Below are 16360 nucleotides of genomic sequence, written 5' to 3'. Positions count from 1 at the left end.
CCAGGGCATCTCTCTTTTGGTGTTTTTCAGAGTCCGTAGAAAGGCCTCTTTAGTGTCCTAAGTGCCCTTTGAGTAGCCAAGGACTCTATAAGATGAATCTGTGCGCTGAGGAGAGGAGGTTGTATAGTTGAGGTGGTCGAGCCTGCCGAGCAGCAGGTCTTAGCCTGTCACATTATCCACAGAGGAGCGCTAGCCTCAACCACCACTGCGGCTAGACACACTAGCCATTAATCACACAGAAAGGTCAGGAGCAAAAGCCTATTTACCCGCATGCTCTCCTTGTCGCTCTCACAAGAGTAATGAATATATTTAAACTCAGGCAGAAAGGAAGGTAGAGCCCTGCAGAAATGTTCCAAGAGAGTTTTCTCTTTTAAATTTTTGACTTGGTTTATCTGCGTGGGCTGAAAAAGGCAGTGTGAACCTGTTCAGCATCATCAAGGATCGTACACACCCAAGCCACGAGCTGTTCACTCCCTTACCGCCGTGCAGACGGTATCAGAACATGAGGTCTGATACCAACAGGCTCAGAGACAGTCATCAGACTGCTGAACAATTGAACTGGATTGACCACCTGCTCTGATTCTCTGCACCTTAACACACACGCACATGCACGCACACACACGCACATGCACGCACATGCACGCACGCACGCACACACACACACACACACACACACACACACACACACACACACACACACACACACACACACACACACACACACACACACACACACACACACACACACACACACACACACACACACACACACACACACACACACACACACACACACACACACACACACACAATGCTTATTTTATTTTATTGAACCATTTACTGTGTTTGTATTGTTATCTTGGATTATTTCTTATTAATGCATTGTCGAGAAGGAACCTGCAAGTAAGCATTTTGGGGCTTTGCATTCACTCACACTCTGGTCAGGTGTAGTCTAATAGAGGTGGATTAACACAGTAGTGCTGCGTTAATCGCTGCATTTTATTCCATGGTAATTTTGATAGAATTTTGTTGTTGGGAAAGGCCTACCTGTGTCAGCACATCCTCCTCGGGCATAAATCAAATCAAATCAAATCAAATTTATTTATATAGCCCTTCGTACATCAGCTGATATCTCAAAGTGCTGTACAGAAACCCAGCCTAAAACCCCAAACAGCAAACAATGCAGGTGTAAAAGCACGAGAGAAGTCATAGAGAAGTCTTATCTTATTGTTGCATATTTATCATTATATGTATTATACAGTTGAAATCGGAAGTTTACATATACCTTAGCCAAATACATTTAAACTCAGTTTTTCAGAATTCCTGACAAAAATTACCTGTCTTAGGTCAGTTAGGATCACCACTTTGTTTAAAGAATGTGAAATGTCAGAATAATAGTAGAGAGAAGGATTTATTTAAGCTTTTATTTCTTTCATCACATTCCCAGTTTACATACACTCAATTAGTATTTGGTAGCATTACCTTTAAGTTGTTTAACTTGGGTCAAACGTTTCAGGTAGCTTTCCACAAGCTCCCCACAATAAGTAGGGTGCATTTTGGCCCATTCCTCCTGACATAGCTGGTGTAACTGAATCAGGCTTGTAGGCCTCCTTCCTCGCACACACTTTTTCAGTTCTGCCCACAAATTTTCTACAGGATTGAGGTCAGGGCTTTGTGATGGCCACTCCAATACCTTAACTTTGTTGTCCTTAAGCCATTTTGCCACAACTTTGGAAGTATTAATTAATTACTTAAAAATCATACAATGTGATTTTCTGGATTTTGGTTTTAGATTCCGTCTCCCACAGTTGAAGTCTACCTATGATAAAAAATGACAGACCTCTACATGCTTTGTAAGTAGGAAAACCTGCAAAATCGTCAGTGTATCAAATACTTGTCCTCCCCACTGTATATATGTATATATATTGATATAAGAAATAGGCCTATTCATACATGTTTATATATGTAAATCATATAGCCTAATCTTTATTGTAGGCCAATTTCAGGAAAATCCAACAGTTTGGCTATAAAGCTATCTGCATACGAGGTTCAGTTTGCTCCTCGCAGTGCTCGGCTAGGCGAGCTGAACAATTAGCATGAAAACGAGTTGTGTGACAACTAACACTTAATATAAGAATGCCTACTGTTGACCATTCACAGATGAAGGGTCGTAGACTTTGGTTACTGAACTTGGGCTTGTCTCAAGAAAAAAACTGCAGAGAAAACCCTTGCCAAAGACAAAAATAACAAAAATGTCACAAAATGTTGTTATAACAAATGCACAAACTGTTTGGGATGGGAAGCATGCAGACCACTTAAATTGGAAGATTCCAAGGACATTTGTAGATATGTTCCCGCCTTCCCGGGGTTCAACTTAGTGTGGTAGGAGGAGTTATGGCTTCATAAAGGCTGGAGACAGTGGGCGCTTTCGAGAGGATCCCTTTTATTAAGTCGGTGACCATTGTCACCCACCGCCTTTCAAAATGTGTTGCATTATGGTTATATATATATGTTTTAACTTGCGACCATAGGTGGCACGTCCATAAGGCTTGAGAAAGCTAAAGTAAATTCTATTAAATTGACAAAATGACATAGTTAGGCTACTCCTAAATTAGACTACTCCTGTCTATACAGAAATAAATAAATGTATTCAAAATAGGTTACTAAAGCATGATTTGACCACAGGGAAAAGTAGAGGGCCAGCCTGGCATATCCTAAAATTTGTAAATGCAATCGTTGGGGGTGGGGGGCAGTTTGGGAAGCAAATGGCTATAGCTATAAAGAGAAGACAAGGACAATAATGCAATATGTCTTTTAGTTATCAAAATTCTCAACTTAATTGAGCGAACAACAATATAGCCTATGCTATTGGCACCAGCGGAGAGAATCAGCATATCCCTGCTGAGTGTGCATTGAGCATATTCACTCTGTCATTGCTGTGTCAGTGCCACTTAAATGTTTTTTCCCTCCTCCAGTTCAGATGGATGTCATATTATATTTGCTTTTCAGCAACTGCATCATACAGCCATAACCTGCAGTGTGGGAGGCACCATTTGTTAACCAAATCATTCGGTTTCTTTTGGTTGATTCTAAAGACGAATGAAAGAGATAGAGATTCTCTCTAATCACTTCATTGTGTGAAATGGGGGTATAGAAAAGTTGTGATATTTATAAAGAAAAACGTTTATAAAAAATTGCAGCTATGTTGACACTGCCATGTTAATCTGAGTTTTGCTGTTGGAAAACCACCACAGTTCCGGACTATTGTCTGTTGCAGATGCACCTCCCCAACTTCACTTGCTGACTTGTCTCCGGACGGCTTCGTTAGCCTTACTGCTCAAACACACCCATTGAGCTATAAAAAAACAAGTATGCACATTCATCAGCTGACACACCACCGTTGAATCCCAAATCAACCCCTCGCCCCTCTGTTGTCACGCGACGCTGACGAAACTCAAATGGTGACTTCCAGAGAGTTGATGAGGGGATCAATACATCCATCAACATCCATCAACATTTTAGTTTAACATTTCATTTGGGAGATACAGTATGTGACATGTCTCAATCGGTCGTATACACAATGCATATGGCATACAGTATAATTCATCATGCCTCTCCAATGTAACGCTCAATGAGTGAATGGGTGTGGAGTCAGGCGCAGAGAGCAAAGGATGTGGGAAAAAACACGCTTTAATGTCCAAAATAAAAGGAACAAAATAGTATACCCAAACAGGCGTAACTATAAAAACAATATAGTACCCTTAGGTAAAATACCAGGACAGCGAGAAAACCCAACAAACAATATCACCTCTCACAAATACAGAAAAAACAAGCCCGCACAAACAGAAGCGGGCTGAACAAACTTAAATAACCCCACCCTAACAACCAAACAATGAACAGGTGAAACCAATTAGACAAAACCAAACGAACACGGAACAAAAGGATCGGTGGCAGCTAGTAGACCGGCGACGACGAGCGCCGAGCGCCACCCGAACAAGAAGGGGAGCCACCTTCGGTAATATTCGTGACATCCAATCTTTTGTTTTAAATTGAGCGAACTCCAAACATATTGCGGTGGAAAAAGAGGGACGTGTGTGGACGTGAAGGAAGCATGGAGAGTCAGAGATAGCCAGACTGGGTTTTGTTGGGTTTTGGAGAAACACCACCAGTGTGTGCTCTCCAAGCAATGCATCGGAATCAGGCAGTGAAAGAGCGTGGTGAACGATTAGACGTTGTTATGGACAGCGAGGAAGAAGATTAATCGAGTGTGAGAAAAAATGGCGCCAGACATGAAAAAGAAGAATCTGGACCAGTAGGAGTGAAAGTTTTGGAGAAAGTGGACCCTTGACTTTTGGCGGATTCATTTGTGGTTTCAGGGTGGATGACAAAGGAGTTGGGTGCAGTTGAATCAGTGACGGTAACCTGTAGTGGACTTGTGATATTTGTTTGTGTTTTTTCTGACCAGGGGGAGCAGGTGCTCTGTGTCACACAACTTGGGTCAAGATCTGTTTCTTGCTTTACTCTTAGGAAAAGGGCACCATTCAACGGAGTGATATCTGGGGTAGCGTGAAGTGGTTCTGCAGCTGCACCATCGAGAGCATCCTGACTGGTTGCATTCCTACCTGGTATGGCAACTGCTCGGCCTCCGACCGCAAGGCACTACAGAGGGTAGTGCCAACGGCCCAGTACATCACTGGGGCCAAGCTTCCTGCCATCCAGGACCTCTATACCAGGCGGTGTCAGAGGAAGGCCCGAAACATTGTCAACGACTCCAGCCACCCTAGTCATAGACTGCTCTCTCTTCTACCGCACGGCAAGCGGTACCGGAGCTCCAAGTCTAGGTCCAAGAGGCTTCTAAACAGCTTCTACCCCCAAGCCATAAGACTTCTGAACATCTAGTCAAATGGCTACCCAGACTATTTGCATGGCCCCCCTCCCCTCTCCACACCACTGCCACTCTCTGTTGTCATCTAAGCATAGTCACTCTAATAACTCTACCTGTACATACTACCTCAACTAACCGGTGCCCCTGCACATTGACTCTGTACTCCCCTGTATACAGTGCCTTGCAAAAGTATTCACCCCCGTGGCATTTTTCCTATTTTGTTGCATTACAACTGTCACGACTCCCGCCGAAGTTGGCGGTCGTCGTCACCGGCCTACTAGCCACCACCGATCCCTTTTTCCCTTTTCTGTTAGTTTAGTCTTATGAGTTGCACCTGTTCCTATTTGTTTTTTCTTGATTTGCTTTCCTATTTAAGCTTGTGTAGCCCGCCCTTGTTTGTGCGGGATTGTATTTGGTTCACGTCTTGTTTGGGAGGCGTTATTGTGCTCCGGACCGTTGCTACCCTGTGTTTTGGGTTGGTCTGTGTTTTCAGCCCTGTTTTTGGGTTGGTCTGTGTTTTCAGCCCTGTGTTTTGGGCATGACCATTTTGTGCCGGATTAAAGTGCAATTTTCCGTGAACCCTCTGCTCTCTGCGCCTGATTCCTACCTTCCCCTCCTAGTCAGCCGTGACAACAACCTGTAATTTAATTGGATTTTTACTTGGATTTCATGTAATGGACATACACAAAAAAGTCCAAATTAGGGAAGTGAAATAATTACTTGTTTCCAAAAATTCTAAAACATTAAAAAAATGAAAAGTGGTGCGTGCATATGTATTCACCCCCTTGCTACGAAGCCCCTAAATAAGATCTGGTGAAACCAATTACCTTCAGAAGTCACATAATTAGTTAAATAAAGTCCACCTGTGTGGAATCTAAGTGTCACATGATCTCAGTATATATATACACACACACACACACACACACACACACACACACACACACACACACACACACACACACACACACACACACACACACACACACACACACACACACACACACACACACACACACGCACACACACACCTACCTGTTCTGAAAGGCCCCAGAGGCTGCAACACCATTAAGCAAGGGGCACCACCAAGCAAGTGGCACGATGAAGACCAAGGAGCTCTCCAAACAGGTCAGGAGCAAAGTTGTGTAGAAGTACAGATCAGTGTTGGGTAAAAAATAAGTATCCGAAACATTGAACATCCCACGGAGCACCATTAAATCCATTATTTAAAAAAATTGAAAAATAGGGCACAAGAAACTGGAGTGGGCCGCCCACAAAATATTCACGGACCAGACAAGGCAAACATTAATCAGAGAGACAACAAAACGACCCCTGAAGGAGCTGTAAAAGCTGCACAGCGGAGATTGGAGTATCGGCCCACAGAGCTGGGCTTTACAGAAGAGTGGCCAGAAAGAAAAAGCAAACACGTTTGTGTTCGCCAAAAAGCATGTGGGAGACCAACACATCTCATCACCCCTAGAACACCATCCCCACAGTGAAGCATGGTGGTGTCAGCATCATGCTGTGGGGATGTTTTTCCATCAACAGTGACTGGGAAACTGGTCAGAATTGAAGGAAGGATGTATGGAGCTGGAAACAGGGAAATTCTTGAGGGAAATTTGTTTATCTTCCAGTAATTGAGACGGCAGTTCACCTTCCAGCAGGACGATGACCCTAAGCATACTGCTAAAGCAACACTCGAGTGGTTTAAGGGGAAACATTTACATGTCTTGGAATGGCCTAGTCAAAACCCAGACCTCAATCCAATTGATAATATGTGGTATGACTTCAAGTTGGATGGGTTCTGGTGGTGTACAGCTATCTTTAAGGAACTGGAGCAGTTTCGCCTTGACGAATGGGCAAAAATCCCAGTGGCTAGATGTGCCAAGCTTATAGAAACACACCAAGAGACTTGCAGCTGTAATTGCTGCAAAAGGTGGCTCTACAAAGTATTGACTTTGGGAAGGTGAACAGTTATGCACGCTCAAGTTCTGTTTTTTGTCTTATTTCTTGTTTGTTTCACAATGATAAATATTTTGCATCTTCAAATTGGTAGGCATGTTGTGTAAATCAAATGATAAAAACCACCCCAAAAAATCTAATTAAATTCCAGGCTGTAAAACAAGAAAAATGCCAAGGGGGTGAATACTTTCGCATGGCACTGTATATTGTTATTTTTTACTGCTGCTCTTTAGTTACTTGTTACATTTATCTCTTATTCTCATCCATATATTTTTTAAACTGCAATGTTGATTAGCGGCTCATAAGCAAGCATCACACTGTAAGGTATTCAGCTGTATTCGCCGCCTGTGACTAATACCATTTGATTTGATTTGTGGAGGTGGAGCAATTGAAGTTTAAAATTCCTGGTGTTTGTGATGCAAGCCGTTTGGTGTGACACAGACCTGGTGGGGAGCGCGGTTCATCAGAGGAGTCACTGTCAGTCCTTTTGAGTCTCTAACAGATAAAGTCATGTTAGGATGTTGGAGCGGGTTGGAGCGAGCGGTCGCATCGCACTTTCGCTCCTCCGCAGGTAGTATAACTTTTTCATTACATTTCATTACATTTCATTATAGTACAACGGTTGATTTGTCTAATCTTAGCAATTTCTTCTTAGCTAGCTACATAGCCGTCCTTGTATCAGAGATAATTGCATAATTATCGTATTTCGTCGCCCTAACGTAGCCTTCACTGCTATTCGCCCAGCAGCTAGCCAGCTAGCAAACGCTAGCAAACGCCCACAGATTAGCAGCACTGTAGTACTATTACACTCAACTGAACGACTTGATTAGTTTAGTGTTAGCTAGCTACATAGCTGTCTTTGTATCCAAGATAATTGTGTAGCTTAGAGTGTGTAGTCTTGGAGTGATTATCTTAATTTACCGAGGTTAGCTAGCCAGCTATTTGTCGTCCTTAACGTAGGAGACTCTGCTAGCTAGCCAACAGCTAACAGCTAACAGCTAGCCAACGTCTACTGAATTGAACTCAATTGAACTCAACAACCCGGTCGCACTCACAGGTAGTATCACATTTTCATTTCATTTCATTACAGTACAACGGTTTGATTTGTTTGATCGTAGCTAGCTACATAGCTAGCTACATAGCCGTCTTTGTATCAAAGATAATTGTGTAGTCTAGAGCGATTTTCTAGGTTAGCTAGCCAGCTATTGTCGTTCTTTTAACGCAACGTAACGTAACCAACACTGCTAGCTAGCCAGCCAGCCCCCGAATAGCAGCACTGCAGGAACTATTACACTCAATGGAACGACTTGATTAGTGTAGTGTCAACAACGCAGCTACTGCCAGCTAGCCTATTTCAGCAGTACTGTATCATTTTAATCATTTTAGTCAATAAGATTCTTGCTACGTAAGCTTAACTTTCTGAACATTCGAGACGTGTAGTCCACTTGTCATTCCAATCTCCTTTGCATTAGCGTAGCCTCTTCTGTAGCCTGTCAACTATGTGTCTGTCTATCCCTGTTCTCTCCTCTCTGCACAGACCATACAAACGCTCCACACCGCGTGGCCGCAGCCACCTAATCTGGTGGTCCCAGCGCGCACGACCCACGTGGAGTTCCAGGTCTCCGGTAGTAGCCTCTGGAACTGCCGATCTGCGGCCAACAAGGCAGAGTTCATCTCAGCCTATGCCTCCCTCCAGTCCCTCGACTTCTTGGCACTGACGGAAACATGGATCACCACAGACAACACTGCTACTCCTACTGCTCTCTCTTCGTCCGCCCACGTGTTCTCGCACACCCCGAGAGCTTCTGGTCAGCGGGGTGGTGGCACCGGGATCCTCATCTCTCACAAGTGGTCATTCTCTCTTTCTCCCTCACCCATCTGTCTATCGCCTCCTTTGAATTCCATGCTGTCACAGTTACCAGCCCTTTCAAGCTTAACATCCTTATCATTTATCGCCCTCCAGGTTCCCTCGGAGAGTTCATCAATGAGCTTGATACCTTGATAAGCTCCTTTCCTGAGGACGGCTCACCTCTCACAGTGCTGGGCGACTTTAACCTCCCCTCCCCACGTCTACCTTTGACTCATTCCTCTCTGCCTCCTTCTTTCCACTCCTCTCCTCTTTTGACCTCACCCTCTCACCTTCCCCCTACTCACAAGGCAGGCAATACGCTCGACCTCATCTTTACTAGATGCTGTTCTTCCACTAACCTCATTGCAACTCCCCTCCAAGTCTCCGACCACTACCTTGTATCCTTTTCCCTCTCGCTCTCATCTAACACCTCCCACACTGCCCCTACTCGGATGGTATCGCGCCGTCCCAACCTTCGCTCTCTCTCCCCCGCTACTCTCTCCTCTTCCATCCTATCATCTCTTCCCTCTGCTCACACCTTCTCCAACCTATCTCCTGATTCTGCCTCCTCAACCCTCCTCTCCTCCCTTTCTGCATCCTTTGACTCTCTATGTCCCCTATCCTCCAGGCCGGCGCGGTCCTCCCCTCCCGCCCCATGGCTCGACGACTCATTGCGAGCTCACAGAACAGGGCTCCGGGCAGCTGAGCGGATGCCATCTGCTGGGGAGAATGGAGGAAAACTCGCCTCCCTGCGGACCTGGCATCCTTTCACTCCCTCCTCTCTACATTTTCCTCCTCTGTCTCTGCTGCTAAAGCCATTTTCTACCACTCTAAATTCCAAGCATCTGCCTCTAACCCTATGAAGCTCTTTGCCACCTTCTCCTCACTCCTGAATCCTCCTCCCCCCTCCTCCCTCTCTGCAGATGACTTCGTCAACCATTTTGAAAAGAAGGTCGACGACATCCGATCCTCGTTTGCTAAGTCAAACGGCACCGCTGGTTCTGCTCACACTGCCCTACCCTGTGCTCTGACCTCTTTCTCCCTCTCTCTCCAGATGAAATCTCGCGTCTTGTGACGGCCGGCCGCCCAACAACCTGCCCGCTTGACCCTATCCCCTCCTCTCTTCTCCAGACCATTTCCGGAGACCTTCTCCCTTACCTCACCTCGCTCATCAACTCATCCCTGACCGCTGGCTACGTCCCTTCCGTCCTCAAGAGAGCGAGAGTTGCCCCTTCTGAAAAAACCTACACTCAATCCCTCCGATGTCAACAACTACAGACCAGTATCCCTTCTTTCTTTTCTCTCCAAAACTCTTGAACGTGCCGTCCTTGGCCAGCTCTCCCGCTATCTCTCTCTGAATGACCTTCTTGATCCAAATCAGTCAGGTTTCAAGACTAGTCATTCAACTGAGACTGCTCTTCTCTGTATCACGGAGGCGCTCCGCACCGCTAAAGCTAACTCTCTCTCCTCTGCTCTCATCCTTCTAGACCTATCGGCTGCCTTCGATACTGTGAACCATCAGATCCTCCTCTCCACCCTCTCCGAGTTGGGCATCTCCGGCGCGGCCCACGCTTGATTGCGTCCTACCTGACAGGTCGCTCCTACCAGGTGGCGTGGCGAGAATCTGTCTCCTCACCACGCGCTCTCACCACTGGTGTCCCCCAGGGCTCTGTTCTAGGCCCTCTCCTATTCTCGCTATACACCAAGTCACTTGGCTCTGTCATAACCTCACGTGGTCTCTCCTATCATTGCTATGCAGACTATGCAGACGACACACAATTAATCTTCTCCTTTCCCCCTTCTGATGACCAGGTGGCGAATCGCATCTCTGCATGTCTGGCAGACATATCAGTGTGGATGAAGGATCACCACCTCAAGCTGAACCTTGGCAAGACGGAGCTGCTCTTCCTCCCGGGGAAGGACTGCCCGTTCCACGATCTCGCCATCACGGTTGACAACTCCATTGTGTCCTCCTCCCAGAGCGCTAAGAACCTTGGCGTGATCCTGGACAACACCCTGTCGTTCTCAACTAACATCAAGGCGGTGGCCCGTTCCTGTAGGTTCATGCTCTACAACATCCGCAGAGTACGACCCTGCCTCACACAGGAAGCGGCGCAGGTCCTAATCCAGGCACTTGTCATCTCCCGTCTGGACTACTGCAACTCGCTGTTGGCTGGGCTCCTGCCTGTGCCATTAAACCCCTACAACTCATCCAGAACGCCGCAGCCCGTCTGGTGTTCAACCTTCCCAAGTTCTCTCACGTCACCCCGCTCCTCCGCTCTCTCCACTGGCTTCCAGTTGAAGCTCGCATCCGCTACAAGACCATGGTGCTTGCCTACGGAGCTGTGAGGGGAACGGCACCTCAGTACCTCCAGGCTCTGATCAGGCCCTACACCCAAACAAGGGCACTGCGTTCATCCACCTCTGGCCTGCTCGCCTCCCTACCACTGAGGAAGTACAGTTCCCGCTCAGCCCAGTCAAAACTGTTCGCTGCTCTGGCCCCCAATGGTGGAACAAACTCCCTCACGACGCCAGGACAGCGGAGTCAATCACCACCTTCCGGAGACACCTGAAACCCCACCTCTTTAAGGAATACCTAGGATAGGATAAGTAATCCTTCTCACCCCCTTTAAGATTTAGATGCACTATTGTAAAGTGACTATTCTACTGGATGTCATAAGGTGAATGCAGCAATTTGTAAGTCGCTCTGGATAAGAGCGTCTGCTAAATGACTTAAATGTAAATGTAAATGTAAATGTATCAGTTATCCTGTTAAAGCTTTTGTGCAGAATCCACTGCACTGTTTCAGGTGCAACGTGAATGGTTATGTTGCACCAGTGTGTAGGAGGGAGATTCCAAGATGTGTGAAGTATGCAGGAGGGCATGGGACAGAGGATTGTGTAGTTTCGGTGGATAAAGTTATGTCAACTGCAGGGGTGATCATGTTGCTTGGGATCGGAAGTATCCAGTGCGAGAGAAACGGGTTGAAGTGGCCCGAGTCAGAGTAGTGCAGAAGGTGTTGTATGCCGAGGCTTTGAAGAAGGAGAAGGGGGGCCTCCTGGGTGGCGCAGTGGTTAAGGGCTGTGCCATCAGAGACTCTGGGTTCGTGCCCAGGCTCTGTCGTAACCGGCTGTGACCGGGAGGTCCGTGGGGCAACGCACAATTGGCCTAGCGTCGTCCGGGTTAGGGAGGGCTTGGCCGGTAGGGATGTCCTTGTCTCATTGCGCACCAGCGACTCCCGTGGCGGGCAGGGTGCAGTGCGCGCTAACCAAGGTTGCCAGGTGCACAGTGTTTCCTCCAACACATTGGTGCGGCTGGCTTCTGGGTTGGATGCGCGCTGTGTTGTTAAGAAGCAGTGCGGCTTGGTTGAGTTGTGTATTGGAGGATGCATGACTTTCAACCTTCGTCTCTCCCGAACCCGTACGGGAGTTGTAGCGATGAGACAAGATAGTAGCTACTAAAACAATTGGATACCATGAAAAAGGGGTAAAACAAAATAAAAAAAATAAAAAGGAGAAGGGTGAGGGAGTGAGTAGTAGATTTGTGCCAGCACAGAGGGATCGGGCAACGAGGGATTTATGCATAAAGTGAGGTCGGCTTCTTAGCGTTCATAGCAATGGTTATCAACTGTACCACAGAAATTGAAGGTAAATCACAGAAAAATAGATGTTGTGGTGGTAGCTGCAGAGAAGTATTTGGGTATACAAGATGTGACTTCAGAAGAGTTACAGGGTGTGTTGAGGGATGGTGTCACATCCTCCCAGGTCATTGGCATGGTGCAGGAGTAGATAGGGTCAAAGTAGTGGAATCTGGTAGTGGGTTTTTAATACAAGATTTTACTGCAGAAGAGTTAATAGGGTGGTGATTTGTAATTTAGATATTTATGTTTCTTTTAGGAACAGGAATAATGAAGAGAATTTAATATAGGTAAAGTAGGCTGTGACTGGCCTCACACTCCAGTACAGTAGGTGGCGTTGGATGCGATCTACCAACCCAATCCCAAAAGAAGAAGACCATATCATTGCGCATGTCAGGATAGCGCTTCCTTCTGAAGCCTGCAGCCTTGCTGTCTAATTGGCTCCTACACCCTCCATATTTTTCAGTCTCTTAGCTTTGGGACAGCGGCGTGAGGGAAGATTTAAATGGAGGGTAAGGGGAGTGATTAGGAATTCAGCCCAAGATAAATTTGTGTGTAGCATGCACCTTTAGGGCCCAAGCTAAATGGTTGTAGCCTAAAAACCAAGTAAAAGTTGTTTGTCAAGTTTTGGTTTTGTGTTGTTCGCTAATGCTTAATAATTTAATAACTTAATAATTCCCACTGGGACATGGAACTTCACATTGTTTTGTTTAAAAAAAGAGAACCCAATGGTGCTTCTGTGGCTTGCCTCAGTTCCAAACGCTTTCAAGCCTACTGGCCAACCTTCGGGAGAAGAGGTAGATAAATCGGGACTCACTTCCCTTCCACAGCCTGTTTGGAATCTGTCTACAGAGAACATCCTGTCTGCCTGTCATCTCCATCAGTTTCTTCCCTGAGTGCTGTAGATCAGATCACTTTCCCCTCATTTATAATTGAGAGGAAGATGTAGGTGCAGTCTGCAGAACCGAAATGAATTAGCTGCTGGTATTTTTAGCTTGCACTCTAAAATTACATTTAGGAGCCTTTTCAGAACAGGTAAAGGTATCCGAGCATGCTATTAGTGATAATGTTTTATCTAAAGTTGATACAAGGGAACATGACAAAGGGTGTTTGTTGAAGTTTCAACTAATTTGAATATGAATTGAAGACAGACCTAATGGATTGATGCATCTTATGCACAAGGTCTGTGCAAGGATCCCCCTCCCTACAAGTATACACATTTTGCCATGGGGGGGGGTTATAAGCTAATTAACTTTTTTGGATACTACAGTACACGATTCCATATGTATTAATTCATAGTTTGCCTTCACTATTATTCTACAATGTAGAAAATATAAAAAAGAAAGAAAGGAAAGCCCTTGAATGAGTACAGTAGGTGTCCAAACTTGACTGGTACTGTATATATTTTTTATAAAATAATCTCTGAGAACTAACAATGACCAAAATAAAAAGTAGTCGTTCAGCGAGAATTTAAAAATTCCACAATGAATTTAGCAGAATAGATTCTGTTATTATGTTTGAGCAAAATAACACAGAATTAGCCATGCCAAAATGCATAGACATTTAGGAAGTTCTCTTTAAAAATACAACATTTTCTTTCAGTTGAATGGAGAAATTTGTAGAATTGCAGGGAATTGGCCTAAAAATAAAAAAATGTCTCTACACCGCCAAGATTCTCCTGTGCCAATGGGCCGACAGTGCCACTGCCAGGCCCCCTGTCACGCCCACCACATAAGTCCCCTTTTGATAAGTCTTGATGTATTTGTGTCTTTTGGAGGGGTTTGGTTAAAAGCAGAAGCCAAATTTCAGTTGGACCTTGTGTGCAATTGACCAATAAGGTGATTTTAATCTTCCAGCATTGTGTGATCCTCTGCATGTTTCTTTGAAGTCATTTGGGTGCTTATTTGTCTTATTCTACATCTGAAACGTGTTTCACATATTCCAACTCGCCGAAACACCCTCAGAGTGGGGGTCACAGCAAAGGTTGCCAATTATCAACAGCAACCCTGGAGCAATTAGGGTTAAGTGCCTTGCTCAAGGGCACATCGACCGATTTTTCACCTTGTCAGCTCATAGATTCAAATTAGCAACATTTCGGTTGTTGGCCCAATGCTCTAACCACAAGGCTACCTGTACCTGCCACCCTACCTGCCAATCAGCACTCTTTGCTCTGTTTTCAAAGTAATTCTTTATCCTGACAAAATGATCTGCTGTGCCTTCATTGTTGCTTACAGAATCCATCAGCTCTCTTACACTGTACTCCCCGGCACCTCATACAGCATCATTAAATGCCTATAGCTGCTGAAATGAGAATTTATCATAACATTTTGATGATCAATTCTAGTTTCAGCAGCTATGGGCTCAGCTCATTTCTGATTTAAATTTCCCGACTTCAAGCAGGCATATATCAGTGTCACCTGTCAGTGTTCTGTGGTAATAAAGGACAAAAACAGCCAGCTTTAGCCCAAATAGGAGATAATGCCTTTCAGAAAATGAAATAATTGAACACCTTCAAAGATGACCGAACACAAATGACTTGGAATACTTTATTTGGTTAATTTCAACTATGTTTTGCTGTGGATATAACGTACTTTAAGATACACTACATGACCAAAAGTATGTGGACACCTGCTTGTCGAACATCTCATTTCAATATCATGGGCATTAATATGGAGCTGGTCCCCCCCTTTGCTGTTACAACAGCCTCCACTCTACTGGGAAGGCTTTTCACTAGATGTTTGAGCATTAGTGAGGTTGGGCACTGATGTTGAGCGATTATTCGGCATTCCAATTCATCCCAAAGGTGTTCGATGGGGTTGAGGTCAGGGCTCTGAAGGCCAGTCAAGTTGTTCAACACCGATCTCAACAAACAATTTCTGTATAGACCTCATTTTGTGCACGGGGGGCATTGTCATGCTGAAACAGGAAAGGGCGTTCCCCAAACGGTTGCCACAAGGATGGGAAGCACAGAATCTTCTAGAATGTCATTGTTTGCTGTAAAATTAAGATTTCCCTTCACAGGAACTAAGGGGTATAGCCCGAACCATGAAAAAACAGCCACATGCCATAATTCCTCCTCCACCAAACTTTACAGTTGAAACTATGCATTTCAGTCAGGTATCGTTCTCCTGGCATTTGCCAAACCAGATTTGTCTGTCGGACTGCAGAGAACATATTTCCAGTCCCCCAGAGTCTAATGGCGGCAAGCTTTACACCCTTCCAGCCAACGCTTGTCATTGCGCATGGTGATCTTAGACTTGTCTGAGGCTGCTCGGCCATGGAAACACATTTCATGAAGCTCCCAACGAACAGTTATTGTGTTGACGTTGCCTCCAGAGGCAGCGGCTGAGCCTTTGTTGCTCCTAGACATTTCCACTTCACAATATCAGCACTTACAGTTGATCAGGGCAGCTCTAGCAGGGCAGAAATTTGATGTGCTGACTTGTGGGAAAGGTGGCATCCTATGACAGTGCCTTGTTTAAAGTCACTGAGCTCTCCAGAAAGTCCATTCAACTGCCATTGTTTGTCTATGGAGATTGCACCTGTCAGCAATTGGTGTGAAATAGACGCGTCAACTAATTTGAAAGGGTGTCTACATACTTTTGTATATATAGTGTATATGCAGTACGTTGCAGCTGACTGCTGAGTGTCAGTAACAGACATTATGGACAAATCCAATAGACAGATGTATAGTATTGGCTCCCTTCAGCAGGTGAATATAACATCAGATCAGTGGCGATTTTAGAATGTAAATCTTGGTGTGGAAAACTCCCCCCAATGTTTATCTTATGCTTGCCAGCAAAACCACTACACAACACAACACAACACATTACTTGCACTATAATGGTGACAAACGGTGCCCACAAACTGTTAGGGCCGACATAATGCTGTCCCAATAGCAGAATCCCAACAGCAGTCCCAACACCTTACTACTGCTACACTTGGTTATCAGTGGAAACTTGTCTGGCAGGCAAACAGTTCATTCAGTCTTGTTAACTGCCTTTTAAAATAACATAGCTTATATGGCTGA

This window comes from Oncorhynchus keta, chromosome 14 (assembly GCF_023373465.1).
Source record: "Oncorhynchus keta strain PuntledgeMale-10-30-2019 chromosome 14, Oket_V2, whole genome shotgun sequence".
Lineage (NCBI taxonomy): Eukaryota > Metazoa > Chordata > Actinopteri > Salmoniformes > Salmonidae > Oncorhynchus > Oncorhynchus keta.
Note: the sequence above shows the minus strand (reverse complement) of the source record.